This window comes from Pristiophorus japonicus, chromosome 13 (genome assembly GCF_044704955.1).
Source record: "Pristiophorus japonicus isolate sPriJap1 chromosome 13, sPriJap1.hap1, whole genome shotgun sequence".
In the NCBI taxonomy this organism is placed as follows: Eukaryota; Metazoa; Chordata; class Chondrichthyes; family Pristiophoridae; genus Pristiophorus; species Pristiophorus japonicus.
Window position 1 is genome coordinate 104,873,000 of NC_091989.1, and position 27,451 is coordinate 104,900,450.

The following is a 27,451-nucleotide window of genomic DNA, read 5'->3' on the forward strand; positions in this document are numbered from 1 at the left end:
GCGGTATTTCAAAACCGCTGAAACCAAGACTGAATTGCCTCCTCACACTGTCCACTCATCTGCATGAAGGGTCCCTTTCATGAGGTGTTGGAGGACTGTCCGCGCCTGCGGCCTGAATCCTTATTTTCAGGATTAAGAGGGGCAAAGGAAAATGTTGATGAAGAAGATTATTGGAATGAAGTGCACGCTGGGAAAGCATTACTTCTCAGGTGGAAACTTTTCAGCCGTGAGTTCAGAGGGGGCCTGGCTCCTACTTCCCACGCGAGAAGTATAACCGGAACCCAATACGCTCCTTTAGTCATGTGATATCTCATGTCAGCGTCACACGTTTCATATATTTATCTATAAAATCCATGTCTCAGGACACCATTCACATTTGCAACAAGTGGTTAACTAACTTTATTTGCACCATGTCGGTGAGAGCAACAGTTCAGTGCATGGCTCTTCTGGGCATCCTTTGGCCAGGTACCTCGAGTTGTTATATGTTTCAGTTCTGAACGGCAAACTCTATTTTAGAAGATTCTACAACTGTTGTCTTTTGTAAAGTTACTGTGCTTTTCCAATTTGATTGCTGGTGTTTCTTAACTATTCTTGTATTTGACGTCTCTTAATTATTTTTCTTTATCTGATGTGTGCAACTGTTATCGCCATTCTTGTTAATTTTCCGATAGCCGTTGAAGTAAATTCGAGCAAAGTGGACCAATTCCCTGAACACATGGAGGTTGCCAGGGGCACAAATGTTTCCATGTTCTGCACATTTTCCATATTTCAAGATGCCCCCGATGTTTATTGGTGGAGACGCGGCGACCAGACGTTTCTGCAGCCAGACAGCAGAAAGCAATTTAATGTTAAAAAGGGCAGAGGGTCATTTGATGTCCTCAATGCGAGTGTCGCAGACTCTGGAATGTATTACTGTACAGTAAAACATAATCAAACCGATGTTGGAGATGGAAGTGGCTCCCGGCTTACTGTGTTCGGTAAGTGCCATTGTGCCGGGGAGTGGGAGATTCTCAGCAGTGTGCGGTATATGTAAACCTTAATTGTGGGGGTCATTTGAACTTTTATCACTGGACGAAAACCTGGTGATAGCAAATTCGTTTTACACTTCTCCCGATTTTCTTTTGCATTGACCCCGGTGTACTCCGGCCCGCCGATTCGCTATCGACCATTTTGCGCTACTGCCCAAGATCAATTTCACCCCTTCATTGTCCGCATGCAATTCCAAAGGGTTTTATATTCAATGAGTTATTTGGAAATGCAGTTACAGTTGTTATGGAGGTAAGATACTGAAAGAGTATACTTGTTTAAATCTTGGCTTAAAATGATTAACTTGGATTAGGTGGCCAGATTTCTTATCACCAAAATATCGGTGCCGAGTAGCGACATTGGAAACAATGTTAACACCTCTTAGGTCAAGTCTTTTATATAATATTAAAGGTCATCTGCCCCACCCAATGTCTTGCTACAAACCTGTTTATTTCACACATCAGGTAACCTTTTGAAATTGCCAATCTAATATTTTATATTCTGAATTGCCCAAAATATGGAATTCCCTCTCCCAGAAGGCTGTGGATGGAGAAACAATTGAAGCTTTCAGTATGAAGATGGATAGATTTCATTAGGCACGGGTATCAAGGGATATAGAGTTAAGTGGGATAAACGAATTTGAGATACAGATCAACCATGATCTAATTGAATGGCCTGTTCCTATGTCCGCAGTTTAAGCTATGCACTTGCTTCCATTGAGAACTTATTTGAAACTGCCAAACTAATTTCACAAAGGAATCTTACAACCCATTGAGAGGGGCTATGTTGTTCTTACCCTCATTACTGGATTGGAACCCAAGTCCTAGAGCTGATGGGGCAATGTAGGAACCCAATGACTGCTTGAAACTCGGTCTTATGCCAATTGAACTTTTTTATACACTCACAACCGGGCAGGATATCACTGAACATTTCTCTAAACGCATGGGCTCCCGTATTTGTACTTGATGGTTTCCATTTACACTCCCCCTCAACCCGAGACTGCAATTACGGCAGGAGATCAGAGAACACCGAAGCCGCCACCTCCACGGAAATTCTGCCGCATTACATATTAGATATAAACAGATCCATGGGGAAGGAATGGAGGAATTCTAATCTTAGGTTGGGCAGTCAACACGGTGCTGCTGGGAATAAAGGACAAAATAATTTTCCAAGTTAATAATGCCCTGATTTAATAAATTGCTATTGCTACAAAGTCGGACAAGTAAAAATGTAAGGAAAAATGTTAAGGAGATTGCTTATAATAAACCGGCAAAACAATGCAAACCTAACGAGGGACTCTATTTCCAGCTAAAGAGTATCTGTAGCTTCAGCGGACAGAGGGTCACCTTAGTAACAGACGATTGTAGGACTGATATAAGCAGAATCTTCTTCAGGCGAAATGTGTTCAACAGAGCGAATAGACTTGGGGAAGGGCAAAAACCCTGGAATTATATAAGACATGCATTCTGAGTTAGGATTTCCTATTGGGTTCCCCCCATCTGTATGGATGTTGTGATCTACACAGAGATACACAATTATCTATCTCACCCTTTCGTGACGTGATATCTATTCCAGCCCTCGGTTCGCGCTCTGGAGAAAGTACATTAAGGAAAGCTGCATGATCTGAAATCTCCCCCACACAAACTGAAATGCTGAATTAGCAACTGGAATGCGCGAATTCTAATCTATAGATTAGCAGCATCCAGTCTGCCGTCTGTGTAGACGACGGAGATATTTCAATATATTATGTACATCACCTCAATATTCACCGATAATTTTAGATCATACATCGAAATATCTCTGTCTACACGGAATGTTGTGCAATATATGAAATATCCGAAAAAGGACCAATTTTGAAATTATCACACAAAATGTTTAACACCGTAAACATTATTAATGAATAATTGGGCCGTTCCCACTGTTCGTGTAGACTGCGCTCTCTCCGATATATTCGGACAGGAACCTCCCTCGGAGTCACAATCGCACGCCAGGATCTGATACTTCCATTGAGAACAGTGATGCGAGCCTCCCTGTATGTTACCGATCCTGGGACATTGACCCTGTTTGCGTACCGTTTCCAATACCCATCATTTCGCTCTGCAGTGCAATCTATAAAATAAATGCAAACAAGTTTAAAAAACGATAGCGCGGATAACTATTGTTAACTATACGGTAACCGCATAAGGAGGGTAGGTAAATGAGAATGTCTTCCTTTAAATTGAAATAAAATGATCAATGTAATTTTTTTTCTCTGTTAAAGTTCCCCCAACCCCCCTAAAAATCGTTGCTGTCGAAGGGATTTCAGCGACTTCTCTGAAACTCGAGTGTAAAACGGCTGGCTTTTACCCGGAGCATTTAGAAATCTCCTGGCGAAGAGATGGTGTCGCAAATCTGACCGGAATAGCAACAGGAATACGAAACAGGAGTGCGGAGGAACTGTATGAGGTTTCCAGCTGGTTGGAAGTAGCACAGCCTGCCCACAGCGGAGTTGTTTATACATGTCTGGTATCTCATGTCTCTCTTCGGGTGCCCGCCAATGTCAGCTACACTGTACAGCAAGGTAAGATTAGAACATTTACAGCGGGGAACTGCTCCAACCTGTATTTACTAATTAACAAGTAGCTGGGCAGCTGTTCAAACCCAATGATATTGGGTAACTGTGAATTGTATTTACTGTTAATGTCACATCAATGGGAATGAAATAAAAATATTCAAAACATGGAGTGAAGGAGGGAGACTGTCTCCATGGAAGATATTTGATAGGGTGTTCAAAATCATGAGGAGTTAGAGAGTAGATAGAGCGAATCTGTTCCCACTGGCAGAAGGTTTGACAACCAGAGGACAATGATTTAAAATGATTGGCAGAAGAACCAAAGATGACATAAGCAAAAACAGTTTTACACAATGAGTGGTTAGGATCTGGAATACACTGCCTGAAAGGGTGGTGGAGGTAAACTCAATTGAGGCTTTCAAAAAGGATCTGGCTAAGTACCTGAAGAAAAAAAATGCAGGACCCGCAGGACCATGGGAAAAGGGCGAGGGAGTGAGACTAGCTTGTTTTTTCTTCTTTCGCATGGTAGTAGCAAGGCAAATCAGATATCAAAGTCAGATATCCAGGCCAAAGCTCCCGGTGTATCTGCAAATTTCCTTTGAGGTCAGTGCTCAATGATGTACCCCAGGGTCTGATTAGGAGCTCCATAGTTGCTGATGGGGATGCTTTAATCTTCCACCTATGGAGAAGGTGGCAGCATCTACATGACAGGTTCTGAGGTGGTAATTGCTTGTTACTGTTAGCAAGGAAGGTTTGATCCTTCAGGTCGTACTGTGAGGTCCTTATAAGGACCATGTCACAGTTCTTCCAAGCACTTTGCCATCGGTCATCAAGGCTAAGGGGAGATTGCTGAAGGGCTTCAGCTATGGCCCAAAATGGCCTTCCAGATTTGAAATTGTTTGGTGGTATTTTCTACAAATCAGCCTGGATCAGTATGTCTTTGCTGGTGTACCAGTTATAGTCTCTGGAGACTGCGTAATCGCACTGCAGGTGTGGTGATGTGATGTTTGCAAGCACTGGCAGCCAAGTTGTTGGTGTGGATGGAAACATAGTGGGACAAGCTGAAGTGCTCCTGCAGAGAGCTGGCATGGACTCAATGGGCTGAATGGCCTCCTTCTGTGCTGTAACCATTCTATATTTCTATGGAGAAATCCGCAACAGGAGATTGATGTGCGAACTGCTCAAAAGCAGAAAGATTATTCCTCCTCAAATGAAATGAAATAATGCAACAAATTGATCCATTCTACAAGATTCGCTTGTACATCCTGTGTATTTAAATGTAATATATGGAACTGTCGATGGGTAGATGCTCTCTGGAGTGTATAAGGTGAGAGGTGATCTCATTGAAACATATAACCTTCTTAGAGAACTTGTTGAGGAAGATGCTGAGAGGTTGTTTCCCCTGGCTGCAGAGCCTGAAACTAGGGGGCACAGTTTCAGGATAACAGGTCGGCCGAGATGAAAAGGAATATTTTCATTCAGAGGTTTGTGAACCTTTGAAATTCTCTGCCCCAAAGGGATGTGGATGCTGAGTAATTGAGTATAATCAAGGCTGTGATCGATAGATTTGCGAACTTTAAGGTAATAACGCGATCTAGTGATTGGGTGGGCAAGTGGAGTTGAGGTCGAAAATCAGCCACGATCTTATTGAAGGCTCGAGGGTTCGTATGGCCTACTACTGCCCTAATTTGTATGTACTTATTATGTTCATCTGTTCTCATCGCATCGTGCCTTCAGCTGTCTAGACTGTAAACTTTGGAATTCCCGCTCTAAACCTCTTCTCTTCTGTACCTCGCTCTCCTTCTTTAAGACGTTCCAATCCCCTACTTCATCCTGTCCTAATTGTGACTCGGTCTCAAATTTTCGATAATGCTCCTGTGAATTGACTTGGGACGTTTTAATATGTTAACGGCGCTATGTAAATGCTAGTCGTTCTTGTTGCCTATCAAAAGTTGCAATAGGTTCCCTCCAGTAAGGCTGGTCAGGGATGGCAGCACTGGAGAATGGACGACTTGATCAATTTTTGTAGTCGGTGCCCATCAATCAGATGTTGCACGGCTAGGTAAAACATGAAACTCTCTTTACTCTTAATTAGCAACCCTCGTGTGCAGAGAGAAACTTCCTGGGCCTTTATGTAATGAGATTTGTTTTCTCGAAAAATTGCATCACTGACTTGCAGTTAACTTCGTTTGGTACACGTTATAATCCTTGCACATCTGCAGCCCATAGAAATAAAAGAGGTCGAGCCCCACTGACAGTAAGTGGGCGCCATCATCCCGAGAGGCACCTTTGGAACTCGCCCTCCTGGCCGGACCCATGATTCGCTGTGTATATCTCTCTCTATATTCTACCGTTTCTTATTTCAATTACCTGTTGATCCTGTAGGTCCTGGTGCCATTGTTCCGGTGATTTTTGGATCTGCAGGGGGCGCATTGGCAATTTTACTCTTAATTATAATTTTGACGAGACTCAGATTAAAGTCATCAGACGGTAAGAACCTTTCTTATTTAGCCGAAACCGTTTGTTTTCTGCGGTCCAGTTGTAGTGTTACAAAATCGAAAGGGCGGAAGAAAAGGGATTGATTGTAGAGGAATAAAGTGCACTTTACTGTCTATATCTTTAAAGAATGAAGCTAATACCACAAGAGCGTTATGTGGTTGGCGCTAGTTGAATATGACAACGTAAACCGAATCTTGAAATGCAAATATTCGAACAATTCACTCAAATCATACACTTCAATTTCGCAACACTCGGAATCCTCAATGTTCTGCAATATTTTAGCATCAGTCCGGGTCCAGATCTTGAAGAGTAAACACTTTGCGGTAGATGTTGACTTTTTGCGATAGTGTAAAACGGATGACAGCGAATTGGCAGCCTGCTTTACATCTCTCCCGATTTTTATTCCCATTGAAGTCACAGAGAGAGATGTAAATGAACTGCCGACTCACTATCACCCGTTGTACACTATCGCACAAAGTGTGGGGGTACTCCATCGGGTGCAGCGTCACTGCGGGGTCTGAGACGGTACTACACTGTAAGGACTGGTACTTCTAAACACCTTCAATCAGATCTTTACCGTCAGATCTCCTTATTTAACAAAGTAAAGTCAACCAACATCAACTCATGTTGGCTTTGCCGGTACACAGATTAAGTTATTCAAGATGTTTTTTTTTCCTTTAGGCATTAAGAGAAATTCTGAGGAAGCGGGTCAGATTGAAGAACCGGTAGGACGACAATGTTCTTTATGTTCCTAAAAGAGGTGGCTGGGGGAAGAGCAACACAATATACATTCAGCCGAGATTACTTATATTTCATAGAATCATAAACTCTTACAACACAGAAGGAGGCCATCGTGCCTGTTCCGGCTCTTTGAAAGAGCTATCCAATTAGCACCCCCCCCCCCCCCCCCCACACCCCCTATTTACCCATAGCCCTGCAATTGTTTTCGTCTCAATTCCCATTTTCTAAATTTTTACTGAATCTACTCCGTCATCCTTACAGTCAGTGCGTTCCAGATCAGAACAGCTGGCTGCATAAAAATACTCCTCATCTTCTCTCTGGTTCTTTTGCCAATTATCTTAAATCTGTGTCATTTGGATACCAACCAACCCACCAGTGGAAACAGTTTCTCCTTATTTACTGTATCAAAACCCATCAGAATTTTGAACACCTCTACTACATTGTCCCTTAACCATCTCTGCTCCAAGGAGAACAATCGCAGCTGTAAGATCCTCCAATAGGCTGGGCTGGCTGAGGAATAGGAAGGTGGCCCACACCCCACCATCAGGAGAGTAGAGAGATAGAGATAGTGAAAACCTTCAGAGGAGTAGAGAGATAGGGAAAATTGGGGATGGGAAGGGGGAAATGAGCAATGTATTCATAGGATATTTATTAGCTGTGCTCTAAATCATCCTGACTTTAAACGTAGGTAAATAATTTGTGTGCTATGGGTTTCATAACACGCAATAATCCACACCTTATGGGTGAGATATTGGCTAAAGTCATTGTGAGTGCGGACAGAATGTATTCGTGCCCATACCTATCGGTTACTGTGTGCATATTTACACTTTCAGACTCAGTTCCAATTGATGGTAGCTGGCAGCTGTAAGGGATTCACCACTATCAGTATTCGATGTCTTATTCTTACAGGTTGTTGCCTACACTACTCTAAACTTGAGAGACAACAGAGGACCTCCCAAACGGAGACAGGAGAAAGAGCAGACCATCTATTCCCAGGTAGAGCAGAGGGTCTGGCGCCAATAATATCCAAATCATTTCCATACAAAATCAACAGAGGCAATGTCAACAATCTGTATAGAAACGTGGTGGTAATTTTGACTTTGTGCAACAGTGTAATAATCATGGGCGATTTTAACTTTCATATTAATTGGACAAAGCAAATTGGCCAGGGCAGCCTTGAGGAAGATTTCATAGAGTGTTTCCTTGAACAGTACATTGCGGAACCAACCAGGGAGCAGGCTATTAATAGATCTGGTGCTGTGTAATAAGACAGGATTCATAAATGATCTTGTAGTAAAGGATCCTCTGGGAATGAGTGACCATAACATGGTTGAATTTCAAATTCAGTTGGAGGGTGAGAAAGTTGGTTCTCAAACTAGGGTCCTTAGCTTAAATAAAGGGATAACCATACGTGGCTAACTGAAGAAATAAGGGAAGGGAAGGAAAATAATTGAAAACAAGGGCATACAATGTGGCCAAGATTCGTGGGAGGCCAGAGGATTGGGAAACTTTTAAAAGCCAGCAAAGAGCAACTAAAAAATGATAAAGAGAGGGATGATAGATTATGAAAGTAAACTATATGAAACATAAAAACAGATAATAAGAGTTTCTACGTGTACATAAAAAAGAAAAGAGTGGCTAAAGTAAATGTTGGCCCCCTAGAGAATGAGACTGGGGAATTAAGAATCTTGGTAGTCTGCCGTATGCAACAAAGACGTTGATGTGCTAATCATCAATGGCATGTGGCTTCAAGTGGCTGTATAGGCCAATTCTGGATGCACATAGTCTCTTGCACGTCGGACAAGGGAAGTTCGATGTGTCTGATGCTGACAGTACCGCCACCTGATGCCGCCTATCTCTAGTGTCCCGCAGGCGTTGACATCGGCTTTCTTCGAAGGTCTGGCAGGCAGTCCTCGTGAGGGTTCACCGCTGGATTTTATTAGCTGCTGTATTCTCGAGGTCCTTTAGTCGGATGCCAGAGTACTGGAGGTTAGCCTTGATGCAATCTTTGTAGCGCTTGCGGGGGCGCCCCTGGTGTCTTTGACCTTCACAGAGCTCGCTGTGAAGAAGCTGATGAGGGATCCTTAACTCATCCATGTGGATGACATGTCCAGCCCACCAGAACTGGGCTCGCATGATCAGCACCTCAATGCTAGTTGATTGTGCTCTCTCCAGAATCTCAAAGTTTGACACCCAGTCTTGCCAGCGAATGTGGAGTATAGATCTGAGACTGCGCATATGGAAAGCTTCCAACTTTTTGATGTGATGCCTGTAGGGTGCCCAGGTCTCACATCCATAAAGGAGAGATGAGAGAACGACTGCTCTATACACCAACAGTTTAGTTGACAGTCGGATGTTGTGGTGACAACACTTTAGTGCGCAAGCAACCAAGTGCCTGTCTGGCTTTACAGATCCTTGCATCAATTCCTTGTCCAAGGACCCATCACTTGATATGGTGCTGCCAAGGTACTTGAAGCTGTCCACTGACTTTAGTTGTATACTGCCGATGAAGACTGTGGGAGCAGGTGCTGTGGTGCCAGGGGCAGGCTGATAGAGAACCTCGGTTTTACTAAGGCTGATGGTTAGGCCAAACAATTCTGTTGTCGCAGCAAATTTGCTGAGTATGAATTGTAGGTCACTCTCCTTGTGTGCCATAAGGGCGCACTCGTCAGCAAAGAGTGCCTCTAAGATGAGTCGTTTCTGTACTTTGGTCTTTGCAGCAAGGCGGCGGAGATCGAACAGTGAACCATCTAATCGATATTTCAGGTAGACCCCAAACTCCAAGTCTTTTATGGCATAGTTCAAGATGCAGGTAAAGAATAGGTTGAACAGAACTGGAGCGAGTACACAACCTTGTTTCACTCCATTTGAGAGGGCAAATGGGGCTGTGGTTGTGCCGTCTGAGAGCACTTCACATGTCATGTTGTCATGAAACAGCGCAATGATGTAGACAAACTTCCTTGGGCACCCAAGTTTCATCAAGATTGACCACAGCGCTGCTCTGTTGACAGTATCAAAGGCCTTGGTGAGGTCAATAAATACAGCGTACAGGTCCACGTTCTGCTCAATGCACTTCTCCTGCACTTGTCTGAGTGCAAAGATCATGTCCGCTGCGCTCCGACCAGGTCGAAAGCCACATTGTGTTTCTGGAAGATTTACTTCTGAGACACTAGCTATGAGTCGGTTCAATACTATGCGGGCGATGATCTTCCCAGCAATGGACAGAAGCGATATTCCCCTGTAGTTGCCACAATCTGCTTTGTTGTCCTTGTTCTTGTAGAAGGAAACTATCATAGTGTTACAGAAGTCCTGTGGCATGTCTTCATCTTCCCAGATGCTAGTTATTATGTCATGAAAGGCCTCGAGAGTTGCTGGGCTTACTGCCTTGTAGATTTCGGCAGGGATTCCATCCTTTCCTGGAGCCTTTCCAGTACTCATCTGGTTGATGGGTTTCTTTACTTCGTCCATGCTGGGTGGAAGATCAAGATCTTCTTTGATAGGTTGCTGGTGTATGGAGTCAAGTGCTTCTTCTTTCACTGTTGAAGGTCGATTAAGAAGATTACTGAAGTGTTCTCTCCACCTCTCATGTATGCCAGTCCTGTCTTTGATCAAAATGCTGCCATCTGCTGAAAGGAGTGGGGTAGTGCTGGGTTTTGATGGTCCATAGACTGACTTGATGGCGCTGAAGAACATCTTGCTATTGTGAGTTTCAGCATAATGTTCCACTTCCTCTGCTTTCGGCTGCCACCATTTATCTTGCATCTGGCGAAGGTCTCTTTGTGCTTTGCTCTGCATATGTCTGTAACGGTCCCTCTTGGTAATTGAGGAAGCATCATTTTGCCATTCTAGGTATGCTTTTTTCTTTTCATCCAGCGTCTTACAGATCTCAACATTGTTTTCATTGAACCAGTCTTGGTGTACCTTCTTTTTAAGTCCAAGAGTTGTCTTTGCTGAATCTGTCACCATCTGTTTGAGCTTTGTCCACTTCTGTGTGATGTTGCCGATGAGCGGTCCGTGAGACATCAGCCTGTTATCGAGGTCATCCTGGAACTGCTCACGGTAGCACTGATGTTTCAGCCTAGCTGTGTTAAAGGCACTTCTGCTCGGTTTTCGACGCTTGCGCTGAAGTGGAGCAATGTACAGCTGGAGAGTGGGTCTGACTAGACGGTGATCTGTCCAGCATTCTGCTCCCCGCATGGCTCGTGTGATTTTTTTACATCCTTCATATCTCGCCTTCTTACAATGACATGGTCTATCATGTGCCATTGCTTAAACCTGGGGTGCATCCAAGTTGTTTTGTACTTGTCGGCCTGCCTGAATAGAGTATTTGTGATAGTCAAGTCGTTCTCCGCGCAATACTCAAGAGGAGGAGGCCATTACTATTTAATTTTCCTGTGCCGTGCTGTCCAATGACTCCCTTCCAGGGCTTGCTGTCTTTTCCAACTCATGCATTGAAATCACCCAGGATGATCAACTTGTCTCCAGCAGGTGTGAACCTGACCAGTCTGTCTAGATCTTCATAGAACCTCTCTTTCATCTCATCGGGGCTTGGAAGGATGGGTGCATAAGCACTTATAATGGTGATGTGGCGTTTGGCATTCAGGGTGAAACGCAGTTTCATAAGTCTTTCGTTAATCCCTTCAGGCAGATTCGGAAACTGTTGCATAACAGAAGTCTTCACTGCTATGCCAACTCCGTGGATCCTATTCTCTTTCTCTGCCTTGCCTTTCCAATAGAAGGTGTAGCCGCTACCTAGTTCACTCATGCAGCCCTCCTCTGCAAGTCTTGTCTCACTCAGAGCTGCTATATCGATGTTATAATGCTGCAGCTCTCTTGCAATAAAGTTAGTCCTTCTTTCTGGTCTTGTAGTGTCAGCTCCGTCTAAGAGTGTGCGAATGTTCTATTGTCCGAGAAGAAGTTTTCTTGTGTTATGAAGTTTTCAACTGTTGCTATATTTTCGACCGCAGAATGGGTTGAACTGCCAGCCGCGGTATACTGGCCAGTTAATGGAAGGGCAGGCAATGTTTGGGCCACCTTTTCTAGGCCCCTCCCTTATAAAGGGTGAGCAGTGCTGTCCTAAAGAGGGCTGCTCAGTCGCCTGGGGTGCTGCCGGGTTCCTCTGCTGCCCTGGATAGAGAGTCAAATTACCACTTTCCCACAGGCCGCCTACATGCAGGTTTGAGGCTACGACTCCCAGTGATCACCTCCACCTGTCGCTTTGTCCCTCCCCCATCGCCGCAGGACTTGGTATGTTGGATGATGGTTAGCACGAACCTGTACATAGATGCTTTTAAAGTGGGAAGGCCGGTACACAGGGGAATTAAGAATACAGAACAGGCAAATGGCAGAGACGTTGAACAAATATGTTGTATTGGTCTTCATGGTAGAAGACACTAAAACATCCCAATAGTGGATAATCAAGGGGCTATAAGGAGGTAGGAACTTAATACAATCAGTATCACTAATGAAGTTGTACTCGGTAAAATAAAGGCGAAGAAGTTTCCTGGATCTGATGGCTTACATCCTAGGTCTTAAAAGAGGTGGCTGCAGAGATAGTGGATGCATTGGTTCTAATCTACCAAAATTCCCTGGATTCTGGAGGCAGTCCCAGTGGATTGGAAAACCGCAAATGTAATGCACCTATTTAAAAAAGAAGGCAGACAAAAACCAGGAAACTATAGACCAGTTAGCTTAACATCCTGTTGTTGAGAAAATGCTAGAGTTCATTTTTAAGGAAGTGGGACATTTAGAAAAGCATAATTCAATCAAGCAGAGCCAGAATGGTTTTATGAAAGGGAAATCATGTTTGACAAATTTGCTGGAGTTCTTTGAGGATGTAACGAGTAGAGTTAATAAGGAGGAACCAGTGGATGTGGTGTATTTGGATTTCCAGAAGGCATTCGATAAGGTGCCACATAAAAGGTTACTGCACAAAATAAAAGTTCATATGGTAGGGGGGTAATATATTAGCATGGATAGAGGATTGGCTAACTAACAGAAAACAGGGAGTCAGGATAAATGGGTCATTTTCTGGTTGGTAAACAGTGACTACTGGGGTGCCACACGGATCAGTACTAGGTCCTCAAATATTTACAATCTATAATGATGACTTGGATGAAGGGTCCGAGTGTAATGTAGCCAAGTTTGCTGATACAAACATGGGCGGGAAAGCAAATTGTGAGAGGACACAAAAAATCTACAGAGGGATAAAGGCAGGCTAAGTGAGTGGGCAAAAATCTGGCAAATGGAGTATAGTGTGGGAAAATGTGAGGTTAGCAGTAAAATAGAAAAGCAAATTTCAATTTAAATGGAGAAAAATTGCAAAGTGTTGCAGTACAGAGGGACTTTGGGGTCCTTGTGCATGAAACACGAAAAGTTAGTATGCAGGTACAGCAAGGAAACAGGAAGGCAAATGGAATGTTGGCCTTTATTGCAAGGGGGATAGAGTATAAATGCTACAACTGCACAGGGTACTGGAAACGCCACACCTCAAGTACTGTGTACAGTTTTGGTCTCCGTATTTACGGAAAGATATACTTGCATTGGAGGCTGTACAGAGAAGGTTCACTAGGTTGATTCCAGAGATGAGGGGGTGATTTATGAAGATAGGATGAGTAGGTTGGGCCTATACACATTGGAGTTCAGAAGAATGAGAGGTGACTTCAATGGAAATAATATCGGGAGATGTAAAACGGGCCGCGGATTCCCTGTCATCAGACTTACACTATCGCACACCAACATTATCCCAGTTTGTTTCTCGAGTCTGGCTGATAATGATTGCTTTGAACTACAAATTGCAGAATAAGAAACTCACCTGATCAGATTGGCAAATATCTCTGTTATAGACGAAGCAAGGAACCGATGACAGACTGACCTACGCCGCTCTCGTAACCAGCACCACGAAAAACGCGAAAGGCAGACAGGAGGAGAGCACGGTGTATGCCCAGGTACAGCTCAGGTCATTCACTGAAACACAATACTGAGCCGCAGGAAATAGAAAGGTCCCAGGTTTAATCTAGCAAGTGTGTTGTGTCGGCTGATCGCAGACAGGTTTCATTATAATTGACCTTCGTGTCCCAGGGATCGGCTGAAAAGTACAAATGCGCGGCAGGTTCCACCTTGGAGCCTCCCCCGTGGGATCAGCAGGTCACCCTGGCTGTCGGCTCTCGCCTTAAAACGGTGCTTTGCGATATGAGTATTCCAAATATTTAACAGGCGAGTATGACATTGCTTTGTCTGCTATTTTAATTGAAATATTAACCTGCTCATGTAAATGATTTACAACATTAGACGAACTCATTTTATATGAGCATTAAACCGGAATATTAACGAGATTTTTTCGGGCCCAAGAATGGACACTGAAGGGGAGGGCAGCTGCTCCTGGAATTGGAGCCCAACAGGAATCAGTGTTTGCCGAGCAGGGAGAAACCGGAGACAATACAATCAATCAGTACAAAGTCTGAATAAACCGCTTCCAATCTGAAGTTAGGAATTGATGAGAGGAAATTTCCCCGCAGCCTTTTTTAAACCGCAGTGTGCAATGGACTAACGGGTGCTCCTAAATGTCACTTTCACAGACTAAACAAAGAGGCGGAGATAAGCTGACTTACACCGCCCTGCAGTTTGCTGATTCTAAGAAAACATCAACATCTAAACACCAAGGCCAGGGCGCGGTGTCTGCAGAAGTGAACCTGAGAAACAAAGAGAGGAGCTGAGAATCTGAACACAGTCCGAAGATGTGGATTATTTATGGTGTAGGCCCAGGGTATTCGATTGTACTCCGTAACATATGTGTCTGTCACGGTTTTCATTTATTACGGCCAGGCTGTGGAGTAACGAGCTGGAACGTCGCATATATCGTATGTGTATGTTGGGGATGGGGAGGCGGGTGAAGTGGTAATTTTCACCTTCAGTGAACTGGCGGAATTGGTCGCCGGCACATTATAGAACCAGCCCGCTATCGGGCGCTTTCCAGGGCGAGGCTAGGGTCCGTAACGGCTGCAAGCTGAAAATCTGCTCCGGACCATGTGTTCTGGATTTCAAGTGTGCGCGATATTATCAACCGGTTGTCATCGAAACTTTGTAACGTCAGCTTGTGACGGCTCTTAAACTATAGCTTGCATGATTGAGATCACAGGGGTTCATGAGGAGTCCCTTGTACTCTAATAAAGTGCCATTCGATTCAATTTGTTTTAATGAATATTTATTTACGTTGTTTAACAAATTATACTGAGGTGAATGATCAGCCATGATCTTATTGAATGGTGGTGCAGGCTCGAAGGGCCGAATGGCCTACTCCTGTACCAATTTTCTATGTTTCTATAACATTTGTCTTTTAAAATGCTTTTGGCGACAGCAATTATTTGCTGTGAAATCTGCCTGTATTGTGCTCTTTGGGTCACAGGGTAGAGGGAGGAGGTCGGCGAAAGTACCCATTCCACACCCCTTGAAAAATGCACCGAACTCTTTCTTCAAAGATTCTAGGCTCATATTTTGAAGCAGCCGAGTTTCAATCCAGGGACAGACGAGCCTAACCCCCCGCTCTCCTCCCGGATAAAAGTTAAATCCTACTCTTAAAAGGGACAATATCACTCAAATACCAGAAGTTGGTCCATCCAAATAACGTTAAACAAAATTAAAAGCTAAATAGCATCAAAACTAAAATGAAATATGGTGCTTAGCGGCCTTTTCCTCCCAACCTTCACATGAGAAGAACCTAGTTGGAGAGCGCAGTACAGACAGTCACTATTCAAATATAAAAGCAACGTGTTTCTTCCCACTCCACAGCGCAGCCAACATGGACTCTTGCTGTGGTCCGGGGCTGTGTCCCTTTCATTGTGGTGTTGCAAAATACACCAGCTAGCCGAGCCCAATGCGGTTTCGGTGTAGGGTACAGTTAGTGAAGGGGCTCTATAGCAGAACAGGACAAAACTAAAGGGTACAGCCGTTCTCCCACCATTGTAAATCAGTTTCAGGTACACAAAGCGATCAGAAAGACAAAAGACATGTACATAGATTTTATATCCATATGAACAGAGTACAGGGATTTATTAAACGGCTTTTCAAAAAATAATTGTACTTCTGCTCAAGATTACATTTGGAATTGTTTTATAAATAGGATATAAAGTCTGACCAACTGCTAGCAGCTTGAGTGTGAATACACCCGCACCATTCGTGCGATGGAGTACTGCAGACACTAAGCTATCGATCATTTTGGTACCAATGCACAATACGTTTGGGGCGGGGAGAGAGAGGAACACTAGCTCTGAAATTCTACAAGGCCACTACCATCAATCCCCTGCTCAAACGTTAGCGGACCAGGGGCGACCTCAAAGAAACAGTATAAGCAGACCTTTGTCATTTATCTCGGGTTGACAAAGTTAGAGCGGGAGGCCAGTGATAGCCTTGCGGAATGCCAGGGACACCGTATTTAATATAACGTACTTTGTACGACTTACAATTAGAACACAAGAACATAAGAAATAGGAACAGGAGTAGGCCATACGGGCTCTCGAGCCTGCTCTGCCATTTAATACTATCATGGCTGATCCGATCATGGATTTAGGGTCCACTTCCCTGCCTGTTCCCCATAACCCTTTAATCCCTTATCAGTTAAGAAGCTATCTTAGTCTTAAATTTATTCAATGTCCCGGCTTCTCCAGCTCTCAGGCAGCGAATTGCACAGATTCACAACCCTCTGAGAGAAGAAATTCCTCCTCATCTCAGTTTCAAATGGGCAGCTCCTTATTCTAAGATTATGCCCCCTAGTTCTATTCTCCCTTATCAGTGGAAACATCCTCTCTGAATCCATCTTGTCAAACCCCCTCATAATCTTATACGTTTCGATAAGATCACCTCTCATTCTTCTGAATTCCAATGAGTAGAGGCCCAACCTCCTCAACCTTTCCTCATAAGTCAACCCCCTCATCTCTGGAATTAACCTAGTGAACCTTCTCTGAACTGCCTCCAAAGCAAATATATCCTTGTAAAAATGGAAACCAAAACTATACGCCATATTCCAGGTGTGGCCTCACCAATACCCTGCATTATTGTAGCAAGACCTCCCTACTTTTATACTGCATCCCCTTTGCAATAAGGCCAAGATTCCATTGGCCTTCCTGATCACTTGCTGTACCCGCATACTAAACTTTTGTGTTTCATGCACAAGTACCCCTAGGTCCCGCTGTACTGCAGCATGTTGCAATTTTTCTCTACTTAAATAATAACTTGCTCTTTGATTTTTTTCTGCCAAAGTGCATGACCTCACATATTCCAACAATATACTCCGTCTGCCAAATTTTTGCCCACTCAGCCTGTCTATGTCCTTTTGCAGATTTTTTGTGTCCCCCTCACATATTGCTTTTCCTCCCATCTTTGTATCATCAACAAACTTGGCTACGTTACACTCAGTCCTTTTGTTCCATGTCATTAATATAGATTGTAAATAGTTGGGGTCCCAGCACTGATCCCTGCGGCACACCACTAGTTACTGATTGCCAACCCGAGAATGGACCAGTTATCCCAACTCTCTGTTTTCTGTTAGTTAGCCAATCCTCTATCCATGCTGCCCCCAACCCGGTGAACTTTTATCTTGTGCAGTGGCAGTAAACTTTTATGTAGCACCTTGTCAAATACCTTCTGGAAGTCCAGATACACCACATCCACTGATTCCCCTTTATCCACCCTGTTCGTGACATCCAGAAAGAATTCAAGCAAATGTCAAACATGACTTCACCTTCATAAATCCATATGTCCTGCTACTGCATCTTGAATAATGGACTCCAAAATTTTCCCAACCACAGATGTTAGGCTAACTGGTCTATAGTTTCCTGCTTTTTATCTGCCTCCTTTTTTAAATAGGGGCGTTACATTTGCAGTTTCCCAATCTGCTGGGACCTCCCCAGAATCCAGGGAATTTTGGTAAATTACAACCAATGCATCCACTATCCCTGCGCCACAACTTCTTTTAAGACCCTAGGATGTAAGCCATCAGGTCCAGGGGATTTATCCACCTTTAGTCCCATTATCTTACTGAGTACCACCTCCTTAGTGATTGTGATTGTGTTAAGTTCCACCCCTCTTATAGCCCCTTGACTTTCCACTGTTGGGATATTGTTTGTGTCCTCTACCGTAAAGACTGATACAAAATATTTGTTCAGAGTTTCTGCCATCTCCATATTCCCCATTACTAATTCCCCAATCTCATCCTCTAAGAGACCAATATTTACTTTAGCCACTCTTTTCCTTTTTATCTACCTATAGAAACTCTTGCTATCTGTTTTATGCAATACATCTCAGCATCACTCTCACCAGTGACAGACCCATTCCTACCCTGCTACTTCACTATATTTGTGCACCTCTCTCCAGGCACCAACTAGTTTTGGATGGCAAAACGAATTACTGTTTATTTGTATGCAGCTTTTCCAGAATACAGAACTATACATGCCGACAGTAATCCTAATGACAGCACTTCTGTACTGTGCCCAGCCTTTGCCAACAATAATGTCCTACAGGTGCAGCGTCCAGAATCCGGAACCCTTGGGACCAAGTCCGTTCCGGATTTTGCGCTTTGCCAGAATTTGAAACGTCTTTCTGATGTCACGAATCCGGAAACATCCGAGCCCAGGTTCGGGTGTTTCCGGATTTTGGAACATCAGAAAGAGGGGGAGGGGGGATGGCCATCGATGAGCTGTTCGGGTCGCCAGGTGGGGCCCCACAACCGTGGAAGTGTTCGGGCGGGGCCCCGCCGCTCTGGAGTTGTTCAGGCCGGGCCCCACCGCTGTGGAGTTGATCAGGCGGGACTTCGCTGCCATGGAGTTGTTCGCACGGGCCCCGCGAAGAGGAGATATTCTTCGCATGGGCCCCGCCAAAGAGGAGATGTTCGCGCGGGGCCCTGCCACCGAAATGTTCATGCGGGGCCTCGCCGCCGTGGAGGTGTTCGGGTGGGGCCCCGCTGAAGAGGAGCTGCTCAGGTGGGGCCCTGTACGGAGGAGGTGTTCTTGTAGGGCCCCGTCGCGGAGGAGGTGTTCGTGCGGACTGGCGAGTTGAGGCCTGAGGTTGGGCGGTGGCGGCGATGGGCGGTGAGGCAAGGCCTGAGGTCGTGCGAAGAGGTCTGAGATCAGGCGGTGGCGAGGGGTGGTGTGGCGAGGTCCGAGGTTGGGCAGCAGCGATGCTGAGGCGAGGTCCGAGGTTGGGCAGCAGCGGTGCTGAGGCGAGGCCGGAGGTTGGGCAGCGGCAGCGGTGAGGCGAGGCCCGAGGTCGGGCAGCGGAGACGGATGGTGTGGCGAGGCCCGAGGTCGGTCAGCGGCAGCGGTGAAGCAAGGCCCGGGCAGCAGAGATGGACGTTGTGGCGAGGCCCGAGGTCGGGCAGCGGCGAGAGGTGGTAGCGAGGCCCGAGGTCGGGCAGCAGTCGGCGGTGAGGCGAGGCTCGAGGTCGGGCGGCGAAGTGAGGCCTGAGGTTGGGCAGCGGCGAGAGGTGGTGTGGCGAGGCCCGAAGTCGGGCAGCGAGGCGAGCCCCAAGGTCGGGCAGCGGCGAGGGATGGTGTGGCGAGGCCCGAGGTCGGGCAGCAGCGAAGGGTGGTGTGGCGAGGCCCGAGGTCGGGCAGCGACGATGAGGCCCGAAATCGGGCAGCGGCGGCCTCAAGGTCGGCAGGTTCCTGATTCCAGAACATTTTACGGATTGCGGATAACCGTGCCACCAATCGGTTTGGAGTCCGAATTCCGGCACATTCCGGATTCCGGACCTCTGGATTTTGGACGCTGCACCTGTAATACATCCTACTGGCAGAATGAAGTGCAACACTGCAGCATCAAAAAGTTCAGATTTCTAACACTCTGCAAGGTTCAGACAGTACGGCAAGACATTTTTTAACAATCCTTTTTTGGATGTGAATGGCACAGGCAAGGACACATCTGGAACCACGAGGTCATGGTGAGTCTTCCTCGATTGCTGCTATTCTGGTGATGCTCATACTCCCATATTCTAATTCATACCTCTCAGATTTGCCGAGAAGGAACCCACAACTCATTTTCAATGCATTTTGGAATAGTGTGAAATCAATATCTCATGCTTCCAACTTGTATTATTCAGTATAAACAATTAAAACAGAAATTTCCAAAGTCAGTAGAACTTCAAAATTTGAGCTAAAGGCTGAAGTTGGAATGAACCATCGACTCACCACTAACTGCAGAGACAAACAAACCCAGAGCGGCAGGTGGCTCATTGCCGTTCAAGACCAAGCTACACTCACCTCATGACAGATTTTCATCCCCGCAGGCCAATCTTTTAATAACTTTAGTCCAGTTCAAACTGATTTTTTTCTTTTGCGGCTTCAAGTATTCTCCCCCGCTTGGGCTGTTAGCCCGGCTGAAACCCTCCCGAACTTAAAGAATCGCGCAGTGAAGGGGAGAGCCACCGTGACGACATCATCAGCACTATGCTGATGACTGAGAGTGGTGGCCATTACACCGGCTCCAACCTCCACCCCTCTATACTGTGAACTTCCACTTACCACCGCACATCCGCCCCCATTATGACCGACTTCCGGTCCGATATAAAAAAAAGCCAAAGAGCGGAATTTCGTTCCAGAGGCAACCACATCCACCGCACCGGTAACATCAACAGAAACATGGTAGATGTGCCCCGTTTCCACTGGTGGGCAATTTTGGCCCCCTTGTCTCCAAGCAGCCAGCCTGGAAGTCTGTTTGGAGGAGCAAAGAGCTGAGGGAGCATGGAATGGTGCAGGATGAAAGAGTCATAGAAACATACAAACATAGAAACATAGAATATAGGTGTAGGAGTAGGCCATTCGGCCCTTCGAGCCTGCACCACCATTCACAAAGATCTTGGCTGATCATTCACCTCAGTATCCCTTTCCTGCTTTCTCTCCATACCCCTCGATACCTTTAGCCGTAAGGGCCATATCTAACTCCCTCTTGAATATATCCAAGAACTGGCATCAACAACTCTCTGTGGTAGGGAATTCCACAGGTTAACAACTCTTTGAGTGAAAACGTTTCTCCTCATCTCAGTCCTAAATGGCTTACCCTTATCCTTAGACTGTGTCCCCTGGTTCTGGACTTCCCCAACATCGGAAACATTCTTCCTGCATTTAACCTGTCCAGTCCCATCAGAATTTTATATGTTTCTTTGAGAGCCCCTCTCATCCTTCTAAACTCCAGGGAATACATGCCCAGTCGATCGAGTCTCTCCTCATATGTCAGTCCTGCCATCCCAGGAATAAGTCTGGTGAACCTTTGCTGCACTCCCTCAATAGCAAGAACATCCTTCCTCAGATTAGGAGATCAAAACTGAACAAAATATTCCAGGTGAGGCCTCAACAAGGCCCTGTACAACTGCAGTAAGACCTCACTGCTCCTATACTCAAATCCCCTAGCTACAAAGGCCAACATACCATTTTCCTTCTTCACCACCTGCTGTCCCTGCATGCCAACTTTCAATGACTGATGTACCACAACACCCAGGTCTCGTTGCACCTCCCCTTTTCCTAATCTGTTGCCATTCAGATAATATTCTGCCTCCGTGTTTTTGCCCCCAAAGTGGATAACCTCACATTTATCCATATTATACTGCATCTGCCATGCATTTGCCCACCCACATATACTGCATCTGCCATGCATTTGCCCACTAACCTGTCCAAGTCACCCTGCACCCTCTTAGTGTCCTCCTCACAGCTCACACCACCACCCAGCTTAGTGTCATCTGAAAACTTGGAGATATTACACTCAATTAGTTCATCTCAATCATTAATGTATATTGTAAATAGCTGGGGTCCCAACACTAAGCCCTGTGGCACCCCACTAATCACTGCCTGCCATTCTGAAAAGGACCCGTTTATCCCGATTCTCAGCTTAATGTCTGCCAACAAGTTCTCTATCCACATCATTACATTACCTCCAAAACCATGTGCTTTAATTTTGCACACCAATCTCTCTTGTCAAAAGCCTTTTGAAAGTCCAAATACACCACTCCCTTGTCCACTCTACTAATTAAATCCTCAAAAAAATCCAGAAGTTTTGTCAAGCATGATTTCCCTTTCATAAATCCATGCTGACTTGGACCGATCCTGTCACTGTTTTCCAAATGCGCTGCTATTTCATCTTTAATAATTGATTTCAACATTTTCCCCACTACTGATGTCAGGCTAACCAGTCTATAATTACCTGTTTTTTTCTCTCCCTCATTTTTTAAAAAGTGGTGTTACATTAGCTACCCTCCAGTCCATAGGAACTGATCCAGAGTCGATAGGCTGTTGGAAAATGATCACCAATGCATCCACTATTTCTAGGGCCACTTCCTTAAGTACTCTGGGATGCAGACTATCAGGCCCCCAGGATTTATTGGCCTTCAATCCCATCAATTTTCCTAACACAATTTCCCGCCTAATAAGGATTTCCTTCAGTTCCTCCTTCTCACTAGAACCTCGGTCCCTTAGTATTTCCGGAAGGTTATTTGTGTCTTCCTTCATGAAGACAGAACTAAAGTATTTGTTCAACTGGTCTGCCATTTCTTTGTTCTCCATTATAAATTCATATGAATCTGACTGCAAGGGACCTACATTTGTCTTGACTAATCTTTTTCTCTTCACATATCTATAGAAGCTTTTGCAATCAGTTGTTATGTTCCTGGCAAGCTTCCTCTCATACTCTATTTCCCCTTCCTAATTCAACTCTTTGTCCTCCTCTCTGAATTCTAAATTTCTCCCAGTCCTCAGGTTTGCTGCTTTGTTTGGCCAATTTATATGCCTCTTCCTTGGATTTAACATTATCATTAATTTCCCTTGTTAGCCACGGTTTTGCCACCTTCCCCATTTTATTTTTACTCCAGACAGGGATGTACAATTGTTGAAGTTCATCCATGTGATCATTAAATGTTTGCCATTGCCTATCCACCATCAACCCTTTAAGTATCATTTGGCTGTCTATTCTAGCCAATTCACGTCTCATACCATCGCATTTACCTTTCCTTAATTTCAGGACCTTAGTCTCTGAAGTAACTGTGTCACACTCCATCTTAAAGAGTTCTACCATATTATGGTCACTCTTCCCCAAGAGGCCTCGCACAACAAGATTGCTAATTAGTCGGAGTGGCCAGAGCAGCGAGAGTTCGTCGTTGAGGAGCGGGAGGTCGGAGGGAGGCCTATAAAAGGCCTATCAGTTGGAGCGGCGGGAGTTCATCATCGAGGAGTGGGAGTTCTGAGGGAGGCCTATAAAAGACCCATCAGTCGGAGCGGCGGGAGTTCATCATCGAGGAGCGGGAGTTCGGAGGGAGGCCTATAAAAGACCCATCAGTCAGAGCGGCAGGAGTTCGTCGTAGAGGAGCGGGAGGTCGGAGCGACGCCTATAAAAGGCCCATCAGTTTGAGCGGCAGGAGTTCGTCATGAAGGAGCAGGAGGTCGGAGAGAGGCCTATAAAAGGCTCACCATTTGGAGCGGCGGGAGTTCATCAAGGAGCCCAGCTGGTGCAGCTGCAGGGAGAGAAGGCAAAAAAGAAGTAGAAAGAAATTGAAGGGTGGCATCACGGCCAGGGGGTAAGTGATTGGCTGGTGATTGGTGAGTAGTTTTTAAAAAAAATCTTTTCCTTTATTGGTAGGTAACCTTTATCATTATTGTTGCCAAATTAAGTTAATCTAGGGGTTAAGTCATGGCAGGAGAGTTCAGACATGTGTCATGCTCCTCCTGTGTTATATGGGCACTCAGGGATGCTTCCAGTGTCCCTGATGACTACATGTGCACGAAGTGTATCCTGCTGCAGCTCCTGACAGACCGCATTGTGGCACTGGAGCTGCAGGTGGATTCACTCTGGAGCATCCGTGATGCTGAGGATGCCGTGAATAGCATGTTTAGTGAGTTGGTCATGCTGCTGGTAAAGGTTACACAGACAGATATGGAATGGGTGACCAACAGGAAGAGCAGTGGAAGGAAGGTATTGCAGAGGTCTCCTGCAGTCATCCCCCTTCAAAACCGATACACCATTTTGGGTACTGTTGGGGGTGATGACTTATCAGGGGAGGGCAACAGCAGCCAAGTCCATGGCACCATGGGTGGCTCTGCTGCACAGGAGGGCAGGAAAAAGAGTGGGAGAGCTATAGTGGTAGGGGATTCTATTGTAAGGGGAATAGATAGATGTTTCTGTGGCCGCAATCGAGACTGCAGGATGGTATGTTGCCTCTCTGGTGCAAGGGTCAAGGTTGTCTCGGAGCAGCTGCAGGACATTTTGGAGGGGGAGGATGAATAGCTAGTTGTTGTGGTGCATATAGGTACCAACGATATAGGTAAAAAAATGGGATGCGGTCCTACAAGCTGAATTTAGGGAGCTAGGAGTTAAATTGAAAAGTATGAACTCAAAGGTAGTAATCTCAGCATTGCTACCAGTGCCATGTGCTAGTCAGAATAGGAATCGCAGGATAGCTCAGATGAATACGTGGCTTGAGGAGTGGTGCAGAAGGGAGGGGTTCAAATTCCTGGGACATCTGAACCAGTTGTAGGGGCGGTGGGACCAGTACAAACCAGATGGTCTGCACCTGGGCAGGACCGGAACCAATATCCTAGGGGGAGTGTTTGTTAGTGCTAGTGGGGAGGGGTTAAACTAATATGGCAGGGGGATGGGAACCTATGCTGGGAGACAGCGTGAGGTAGAATGGGGCAGAAGCAAAAGATAGAAAGAAGAAAAGTAAAAGAGGAGGGCAGAGAAACCGAAGGCAAAAATCAAAAAGGGCCACATTACAGCAAAATTCTAAAGGGGCAAATTGTGTTAAAAAGACAAGCTAAAGGCTCTGTGCCTCAATGCAAGGAGTATTTGTAATAAGGTGGATGAATTAACTGCACAGGCGGCAATATGATATAATTGGCATCACAGAGACATGGCTCCAGGGTGACCAAGGCTGGGAATTCAACATCCAGGGATATTCAACATTCGGGAAGGATAGACAGAAAGGAAAAGGAAGTGGGGTAGCGTTGCCAGTTAAAGAGGAAATTAATGCAATAGTAAGGAAGGACATTAACTTGGATGATGTGGAATCTGTATGGGTGGAGCTGCAGAATACCAAAGGGCAGAAAACGCTAGTGGGAGTTGTGTAATGACCACCAAACAGTAGTAGTGAGGTCGGGGACAGCATCAATCAAGAAATTAGGTATGCGTGCAATAAACATACAGCAGTTATCATGGGCAACTTTAATATACATATAGATTGGGCTAACCAAACTGGTAGCAATACGGTGGAGGAGGATGTCCTGGAGTATATTAGGGATGGTTTTCTAGACCAATATATCGAGGAACCAACTAGAGGGCTGGCCATCCTAGACTGGGTGATGTGTAATGAGAAAGGCAGCAATAGTTTCCGCCTGAGGAAAGAGATCAACTGTGAGGTAAGAGCTATTGTAGTACATTTCATGCTGTCAACCAGTCAGCTGGACCAATGGCTACTCAACTCCCACCTCAGGTTGTCAGATGTGGTTCCTGATCTGCATGAATTCTGTGGTCATGCAGGGAAATTTGAAAGGTAGGCTAAAAAAGGCATCTGACAACAAGCTGATCATTTTTATTAGCTCGCCCGCCTCTGCTGTTTCCGTCGATGTCACACCAGCAGACACGCCCAAGGGAAAGGTTCCGACATGCTCCAACTTATTTTAAGTTACCCAGCTGACCCACCTCCGATCATGCCCACACAGAACTCAGAAAATTCTGGCCTATGATATGATTAGGCAGGGTCAACACGGTTTTATAAAAGGGAAATCGTGTTTGACAAAACTATTAGAGGTTTTTGAGGGTGGAGCTGACTTTCAAAAGGTATTCAATAAGATGCCCCACAAGAGATTGTTACAGAAGATTAGGTCTCATGGGATTGGGGATAACATATTAGCATGGATTGTAAATTGGTTAACATACAGAAAACAGAGATTAGGAATAAACGGGTAATTTTCAGGTTGGCAGGTTGTAACTAGTGGGTTGTCGCAACAATCAGAATTGGACCTCAGCAATTTATAGTTTATATCAATGGCTTAGATGAGGAGACCGAGTCTAATATATCCTAGTTTCCTGATGATACAAAGCTAAGTGGGAAAGTAAACTGTGAGGAGGATGGAAAGGGGCTGTAAAGGGATATAGATGATCCCAAGAAGATGATTGGGCAAGATGATGGCAGGAGGCGTATAAGTGGAAAATGTGAAATTAGCCACTTTGGTAGGAAGAATAGAAAAATTGAATAATTTTTTAAAGGTGAGGGACTAGTTAATGTTGGCATTCAGAGAGATTTGTGTGTTCTTGTACATGAATCAAAGAAAGTTAATATGCAGGTACAGTAAGCTGTTAGGAAGGCAATTGGTATGTTAGTCTTTATTGCAAGAAGGTTGGAGTATAAGAGTAAGGAAGTCTTGCGCAAATATATCGCGCTTTTGTGAGACCATAGCTGAATTATTGTGTACAGTTTTCGTGGCCGAAATTCAGCTCTCCAATAAGGCCTGTTCCCGCCCGTTTGCAGCGGAGTCGAGCGGCTGCTGATTTCTGATCAAATGGCTGCCACAAGCTAAATTCAGCTCGGTGGTTTTTCTGATGGTCCCCACTTCCGCCCCGCCTCTGCCAACCAGCCATGCGTGCGTCATCATTGCGTTCACTGCTGAGAGCCCCCACCTCCCACGAAATTTAGCGAGCAAAATCTTATTGCTGCCGAGCGGTGCCCCCGAAAGCTTTTTCTGTTGGTGCACCTTGTATTCTCTCTCTCTGCCTGGCTGTGCAGTGGCCATTAAAAGCGAGGGCCCAATGCTGCTTCTGCCATTTTATTTTTTTTGCCGGACGATTTCCATGTCGGTCGGACTATCGTGCCCCGGGTTTGGCCGGGCCGCCAACTGGCAACCAGACACCCCCTTTTGGGTGCCAGACCACTGGCCCGGCCAAAACCTTCCCTGGTGGGCCAGTATCCGATCGTGACTGATGGCGGATTCTCTCCCATTTAACGGAGGTGAGATACATGGTGACGCAGACGCGCATTGATATCACCACCGCTCCGCTACTGAGTGACAGCGGCGGAGAATCCGTCCCGCCTCCTCTTCCACCCCTCACAAGCACTTACCTCTACATTTCTGCCCCCTTTATGACCGACTTCCTGCCGATTGGAAAAAGAAGACAGAGCTGAATTTTGCAAATGAGCGGACCTCTTCTGAAACGGTGATAAAAACTCTTCAAAAAAGGTAGGCGCGCCACATTTCCAGTGGAACTAAATTTTGGCTCCTCAATCTCCTTATCTAAGGAAGAATATACTTGTCTCAGAGAGGATGTAACAAAAGTTCACTGGATTGAGTCCTGGGAAGAGAGCGCTTTCCTATGAGAAGAGATTGAGTACAATGGGAATATATTCTCTACTGTTTATAAGAATGAAAGGTGATCTCATTGAAACATAGAAAATTCTTAACGGGCTTGACAGAGTAGCTATTAAGAGGCTTTATCCCCATGCTGGAGAATCTAGAGCTAGGAGCCATAATCTCAGGGTAAGTGGTAAGCCATTTAGGACTGAGATGAAGAGAAATTTAATCACTCAGAGGTTGATGAACCTTTGGAGTTCTTGAGGGCTGTGAATGCTCAGTCATTGAGTATATTCAAGACTGAGAGTGATAGATTTTG